This window comes from Elephantulus edwardii, unplaced genomic scaffold (assembly GCF_000299155.1).
Source record: "Elephantulus edwardii isolate Elephantulus edwardi_28Jun2011 unplaced genomic scaffold, EleEdw1.0 scaffold00247, whole genome shotgun sequence".
Lineage (NCBI taxonomy): Eukaryota > Metazoa > Chordata > Mammalia > Macroscelidea > Macroscelididae > Elephantulus > Elephantulus edwardii.
This window is the reverse complement of record NW_006399997.1, coordinates 1,681,162-1,689,314: the sequence shown is the minus strand read 5'-3', so window position 1 is coordinate 1,689,314 and position 8,153 is coordinate 1,681,162. Positions and strand designations below refer to the sequence as shown.

General features: G+C 41.8%; 1 pseudogene; it reads left to right on the top strand.

Annotated features, from left to right (window-relative positions):
- The first annotated feature begins 6,493 nt into the window (after positions 1-6,493).
- On the top strand, positions 6,494-6,857 carry LOC102874681 (annotated as a pseudogene).
- Positions 6,858-8,153: the final 1,296 nt, after the last annotated feature.

Genomic DNA, 8,153 nt, shown 5'->3' with positions numbered 1-8,153 from the left:
ATGAGGTGGATTGATTCAGTGACTGGGATAATTGGGATGGGAGTGTCAGAGACAGTGCGATTGGCACAGGACAGAGCAGAGTTTAGGGCTGTTATACATAGGGTCGCTATGAGTCGCAAGCGACTCGACGGCACATAACAACAACAACAACAACTCCTTCATCTGTTTCAATGCCAGGTAGATTATTTATCCCCTCTTTTCTTAATTATCCCCAACCCCCATGTCAGTCCTATTTTATAACAGTGGCATTATGTAGTGTTTGTCCCTTTGTGACTGAGATATTTCACTCAGCATAATGTCCTCCTCCAGGGTCGCCCATTTTGTATATTTCATGAGTTCCTTGTTTTTCAATGCTGCATAGTATTCCATTGTGTGAATATATCACAGCTTCTCTACCCATTCGTTTGTTGATGGGCACTTGAGTTGTTTCTAATTCTTTGCTATTGTGAACAAAGATGCAATAAACATGGTGTGCTTACATCATCACACATAATCCTCACGGCAAGTATCTGAGGTAGCACTTAGTCTTTCAGATGCCCAGAGAGGACTAAGAGGAAGCCTAGTTTCTTCTTATAAACAAAACAGGAAGTTGCATTAGATTAATGAGAACAGAGCAAGGAAACACTGCATGGTTCAAAATTAGGAAAGGTGTACGCCATGGATACATTCTATCTCCATACCTTTTCAATCTATATGCGGAACAGGTCTTCCGGGAGACTGGATTCTATGAGGAAGAATGTGGCATCAGGATTGGAGGAAGACTCACCAACAACCTGTGTTGTGCAGAGGACACAACCTTGCTTGCTGAAACTGAGGAGAATTTGAGCCATTTGCTGCAGAAGGTCAAGGACTGCAGCCTTCAATATGGATTTAATTTCAACATCAAAAAAACTAAGATTATCACCACTGGGCAAATTGGCGGCATCATAATAAATGGTGAAGAGATTGAGATTGTTAACAGCTTCAACTTGCTTGGCTCCACAATCAGCACTGGTACCAGCAGCCAGGAAATCAAAAGACGAATTACATTAAGAAAATCTGCTGTCAGAGACTTCTCCAGAGTACTGAAGAGCAACTCTGTCGGTCTAGAGACTAAGATATGCCCAATCCAGGAATGATGTTCACAATTACTTGCTATGTATCAGAGAGCTGGAAAATGACTAAAGATGATAGAGGAAGAATCGATGCCTTTAAGTTGTGGTGGTGAAGAGCAGTGAATAAATCATGGACTGCTAAGAGAACAAATAGGTCTGTCCAAGAGAGGGTGAAACCAGGCTGCTCCTTGGAGACAAGGATTTTGAGGCTCTGTCTGACATATTTTGTGCATGTTAGCAGAAGAGATCAATCCTTGGAGAGGAACATCATACTTGGAAGGGTGGAGGAACAGCACAGGAGAGGAAGACCTTGGGGTAGGTGTGTCAGAGACAATAAAACTGGCTCAAGATAGAGCAGGGTTCAGAGTTGTTCTACATATGGTCGCTGTGAGTCAGAGGTAACTCGACGGCACATAACAACAACAAGAGCTTTATATTATTATTGTTGCTCATTACCATCAAGTTGAAAATTATTTCTTGCTAACCCTTCATTGATTTTCAGAGGCTATAAATCACATGGGAGAAGACTGCCTATCTTTCTCGCATGGAGCAGCTGATGAATTTGAACCATGTGCCTTTGGGCTGGCAATGTAATTCCATGTTATTCTCTAAGTCTAGATCCATTCTACCCTTAAGCCCTCCAGGATAATCCTGTTTGGAGTGATGGGTCCTGGAACAATGGGTTTCTTCCTGGCATACAAAATGTTAAACAGTACTGTCATCTTCAGATTTATACTTTTAAAAAAAAATTATTCTGATTTATTTACTAAGTTTGAATACATTGTTTTTTACATGAAAGATACTTCCCATTTCCTTCACCCCACTAACTCGTGGAATTGTGCAACCCTATGATTAACACCCTACCCCCACATCCTTCCTCACTCCTCTATATCCACCCTTCCCCCCCTTGGATTCTCATACTCATTCTACAATAATGGTTTTGGACAGTATTTGTCCTTGTGGGACTGAGTTAGTTCACTCAGCATAATGCTCTCCAGTCCCACACAAATTAGGTAGTAATTTACAAAATCATTATTCCTGCATGCTGCGTAGTATTCCCTTGTATGAATGTACCACAACTTCTCAGTCCATTCATTTGTGGTTGGATATCCGGGCTGCTTCTGTGTTCTTGTGATGGTGAATATGAACTGCTATGAACGTTGGTGTACAAGTTTCCATTTGAGCCTCAGTTTTCATTTTCTTGTGGTATATTCCAAGCAATGGAACAGCTGGGTCATATGGCATTTCTATGTTTAGCTTTTTGAAGAAGTGCCAAACTGCCTCCCAGAGTATTTGTACCATTGTACAATCCCACTAACAATGTAAAAGAGTTCCTATCTCGTCACATTCTCTCCAACATTTATTACTTGCTGTTCTGTTAAACTTGGCCACTGCTACTGGAGCGAGACGGTATCTCATTGTGGTTTGATTTGCATCAGGAAGATATTCAAATAGCCAACAGACATATGAAAAAATGCTCCAAATCACTGGCAATAAGAAAGATGCAAATCAAAATGACAATGGGATTTATAGCTTTTTAAAATTTTGTCTTAGCCTTTTGGGTTTCATGGAAAAAAACCTTTACAGAGTTCTGGTGGCCCAGTGGGGTAGGCGTTGCCCTGCCAACCCAAAGGCAGGTGATTCAAATCTACCATCTGCTCTGCTGGAGAAAGATGGGCCATCTCCTCTCATATTATTTATAGCCTCTGAAAACCTATTGGAGGGTCAGCTGTGAATTGGTTCTAACTCTATAGCAATGAGTTAATATTTTTTAGTTTCTTCCCTTTTACCTCCCAGGGTTGACAGTCTCCAGAGCAAGCAGATATTCTGTATACAATATGTGATTCCAAATCTCCTTCCTTCTCAAAAATTCAGACAGTTACTCTCAGGAGAGAGATTTGGCAGCACTCCCCATTGTAGCTTTTCAGCTTGCACCAGGTCAGGTGCTGGGCAAGACGGAACCGGCGCACAGAGCAACATGACTTTGTTGTCATGTCTGGTTTTGAAGGACATATTTAAGTCTCCGATTCTACTGCAGCTGCACATTCTCTGAGCCTTTATCATCCTTGTATCATGCATTATGTATTTTAGTCTACCCAGCCAATCTCCCTCTCTCTCTCTCACACACACATACATATATGTACACACTCAGCACAAACATTCAGATTCTCATTCATTCCTTCTCTCATTGAAGCCGTTTCATAGTCCAGGAAAAATACATCAAAATTAAGGCTGTTCTCTGAGACAAGAAGCTGTGGCAGTACAAAAGATGTGAAAGCAGGAGTTCTTAAAACCTCAGTCATTAAGAAATGTCTTTGGAACCATCCTCTTCTTTACAGGGCTGAGAGCGCAATAAATAGAACTCATCAGAGACCCAGACACACTCCGAATAAGAAAAGCACACATTTATTATGAGCAGCTGCTGCATTCGTTTGAGTTCCTGGAGGGCTGTGGGAAAAGACTGGCATTCATTCCCAGCTCTGGGAAATGCGGTGCCAAAAAACCCAGAAGGATCGAGTAAGTTCCCTGGTCCTGTGGGCGGCACCCACCACATAGTGGTGTTCATTGTGCTGGGTTGGTCTCCCCAGAAGTGGAGGCACACAGGACCTGCACTTGGCCCCCTCACCTCACTGCTTGGCCACCCAGACACTGGACTCACAGAGAGGACTGGTTAAGGATGGGGAACAAGGTAGAACTTTATAAACAGCTTCACTCCTGTAGAAGCCCATCACTGTAGAAGAACAAAGGGCGGTGCAGTCTGGCAGGACCAGCCAGGCCAGCCTGTAGCCCCACTGACAACACACTGAAGATAAGAGCATCAAGGCTGAGCTGGAGGCCCACTTTCCACAGACAGGAAGAACTCAGACCTTCACATGCTTGAGGGGAAAACCCTGCAATCTTGAAAGGAAGGTGCCATGTCACTGTTGGTTGGGCCCTCACTTTTGGTGAGGCTTTCACTCTGGTTAGCTTTTACCTCCAGTCTCCCTTCCTTGACTTGGAAGCTGTCCCTTTAAGATGAGGCCTTCCCTCCTAGGTGCCATTTGTTGCTGTTGTTTTGTGCCGTATAATTAGAATGGACTCATAGAGGCTTCTCCAGTGGGTCAATGGGATGAGACTGTCATTTTTCTCCCTTGAAGTAGCTGATGGATTTGAACTGCATGACTTTGGGATGGCTGTGGAACTCCTTACCCATTAGGCCACCAGCTGCCATTTAGAGTATAGGAATGTTGTTGTTGTTATGTGCCGTCGAGTTGCTTGCAACTCATAGCGACCCTATGTACAACAGTCCTAAACTCTGCTCTGTCCTGTGCCAATCTTATTGTCTCTGACACACCCATCCCAATTACCCCAGTCACTGAATCAATCTCCTAGAGGGCCTTCCCCTCCTGCGCTGTCCCTCCACCCTCCCAAACATGATGTCCCTCTCCAAGGACCAGTCTCTCCTTACAACAGACAATATATTTCAGTCTAAAAGAAAGGGGTGGAGGAGCTCTGGTGGCCTAATGCATAAGGAGTTTCACTGCCAACCCAAAGTCATGCAGTTTAAATCCACCAGCTACTGCAAAGAAGAAAGATGGGCAATCTCATCCTGTACACTAAATTCTATACCAGACAGTTATAGTAAAAGATTATATTTTATTTCTCTAAAATGAAAATTAAATTGAGAAGTCTGTATTTTATCTGGCACCTTCTTCCACATCTCCTCTTCTTCTTACCCAAGGTCTTTCCTGAAGTGTTATTCTAGCTATGTACTCTCAAGCAGAAATTTGCTCAGTTCTAGTTCTCTTGAGATTGACCTGGTGAAATGCCCTGCCATTTCTATAAAAATCTTTGGGGATAAGGCCTATAAATATGGATAGATAATGAACACTGTATTGGAACAGACATGGGAGAGAACTGTTTAAAAAGAATATATGATTAGGTATTATATGTAAGACAATGGTCCAGAATAAGAGGTACATTGCAAAGAGGACTAGGGGAGGGGAGGAGGGAGGGAGGAAATTGTGCAAAAATGAATGAGGTGTTTTGTGGTTTTTTTTTTTTTAAAAGTGAACTGGGGGTGGGAAGAAAATGTGTAACAATGAATGAATGAAAATCCAATTTTTCTGTAAACTTCTGTCAAAACCACAATTTTAAAAAAACTAAAATAAATAGCATTTTTAGCTACTTGTTACCTAGTTAATTCAGATGCACACTGTGTTAGTTATATATTGCCTTAGAACAGATTACCCTGAAACATAGAACATGAAAAATGTTATTGTTAAGTACAGTACTGCCAAGTATGACTTATAGCTACCCTATGAACAGAAATCTGAGCCTATCCTATCCTGTGTCATCTTTATAATCTCTGACACACTTGAGCCCATTGCTGCAGTCACTGTGCCAATCTAGTTAAGAGTCTTCCTCTTTTTTGCTGACCTTGCACCTTTCCAAACATGATGTCCTTCTCCAAGCAACATGCCCAAAGTATGTGAGATGAAGTTTTGTTATCCATGCTTCTAGGGCGCATTCTGACAGCATTTTCTGCAAGACATGGCAAGCATTAATTATCTTACAATTTATATGGTTCAGGAATTTAGAATTGATTTAGTTTTATGGCTTGGATTTCTTCTCACCACTGGACCAATTGGCAGCACCATGATGGATGAGGAAGGCATTGAGATTGTTAAGAATTTCAGTTTGCTCAGCTCCACAATCAATACTCTTGGCACCAGCAGTCAAGAAATCAAAAGACAAACTTTTAAAGTAAACCAGTAGAAAATAAACATTTATTCTTTAAAGAAAAAGTCAAAAGACGAATCACATTGGGAAAGTCTGCTGTCAGGGACCTCTCCAAAGTACTAAAGAGCAATTATGTGCAATTAGGTGGGCCTAGTCCAGACAATGGTCTTCACAATTACTTGCTACACATCACAGAGCTGGACAACGACTAAGGATGACAGAAGAATTGATGCCTTCGAATTATGGTGTTGGAGAAGAGTTTTGAACATACCATGGACCACCAGGAGGGGAAAAAAATAGGTCTTTCTTTTTTTTTTTTAAATAGGTCTTTCTTAGAGAGGGTGAAATCAAGTTTCTCCTTGAATTTTGAAGCTCCATCTCACATACTTTGGGCCATGTGGCCAAGAAGAACCAGTCCTTGGAGAAGGACATCATGCTTGGAAGGGTGGAGGGACAGCCCAGGAGAGGAAGACCCAGGATGAGATAGATTGACACAGTAACTGGGGCAATGAGATTAGGTGTGTTGGAGTTAGTGAGACTGGCTCAGGACAGGGCAGTCTTCAGAGCTGTTGCCTATGAGTCACAGGCGACACGATGACATATAACAACATGAGGCTAAAAGCAAGAATCCGATTGGAGGGCTTGGATCAGGGGCAGCCAGGTTCTATCGCTCAGCCATGGCCAAAATCAAGGCTCGGGACCTTCGCAGCAAGAAGAAGGAGGAGTTGTTAAAACAGCTGGACGATCTGAAGGTGGAGCCTTCCCAGCTGCGCGTCGCCAAAGTGACAGGCGGTGCGGCTTCTAAGCTCTCCAAAATCCGAGTTGTCCGAAAATCCATTGCCCGTGTTCTCACTGTTATTAACCAGACTCAGAAGGAGAACCTCAGAAAACACTATAAGGGCAAGAAGTACAAAACCCTGGATCTGCGGCCCAAGAAAACAGGTGCCATGAGCCCAAGGCTCAACAAGCATGAGAAGAACGTTTTCGCAGCAGCGAAAAGAGCGCCTGTACGCACTGCGGAAATACGCAGTCAAGGCCTGAACTTCTTAAATAAATAAAACACAAAATTAAAAAAAAAAGAAGAAAGAATCCGATTGGAGCTGCATACATCTTAAAACTCTAATGGTACCTACAACCAGGAGAAGATAAAATAGATGAATGGGACCTTCTAAGAATCAAATCCCTATGCACATCCAAAAACTTCTCCAGCAGGTGAAAAGGGAAGCCACAGACTGGGAAAAAGTGTTTGGTAATGACATGTCAGATAAGGGACTTATATCCAGAATTTATAAAATACTTGAGCACCACAACAAGATAAAGGTAAATAATCCAATAGAAAATTGGGCACAGGATATGAACAGACACTTCACCAAAGAAGGCATTAAGATGGCTAACAAACACATGAATAAATGTTCAAAATCCCTAGCTCTAAGAGAGATGCAAATCAAAACAACTATGAGATATCATCTCACCCCAGTCAGAATAGCAAAATTTAACAGAACAGGAAGTAACAAATGCTGGAGGGGTTGTGGAGAAAGTGGAACCCTTATTCACTGTTGGTGGGAGTGTAAAATGGTGCAACCACTGTGGAAGGCGGTATGGCACTTTCTCAAAAAGTTACAAATAGCGATACCATTTGACCCAGCAATTCCACTACTGAGTGTGTACCCCAAGAGACCATAACTGACATCCAAACAGATATATGAACACCCATGTTTATTGCACACCCATGTTTGTTCACAATAGCAAAGAGTAGGAAACAACCTAAGTGCCCATCAACAAACGAATGGATAGAGAACCTGTGGTATATTCACACAATGGAATACTATGCTGCATTGAAAAACAAGGAACTCACGCAATATTATTCAAAATGGGTGACCCTGGAGGACATTATGCTCAGTGAAGTATCTCAGTCACAAAAGGACAAATACTGTATGGTTCCACTGTTGTAAAACAGGACTGATCTCAGGGTTTGGGTGAGACTGAGAAAGATGGGTTCAATAATGTATACATTGAAATGTATACATAATAATATATGCATTGAAACAGATAAGGGAGAATAATGTTTAAAAAGGATATGTGATTAGGTATTTTTGTCATGACAGGAGTCCAGAGCAAAGGCTGCATAGTGGAATGGACCTTGGGAGGAGGGATTATAAAACAATGAAAGAATTTTTCTTTTACTTTTCCAAGAGGGTAGTGTACTAGGGGACAGGGTTGGGAGGGGAGAAAAGTGCTACAATGAATGAATGGAAATCCAAAGTCTCTGTAAATTTTCATTGAAATTAATAATAAATTTAACAAACAAAACAAAACAAAAAAAACAAACCTCTACTG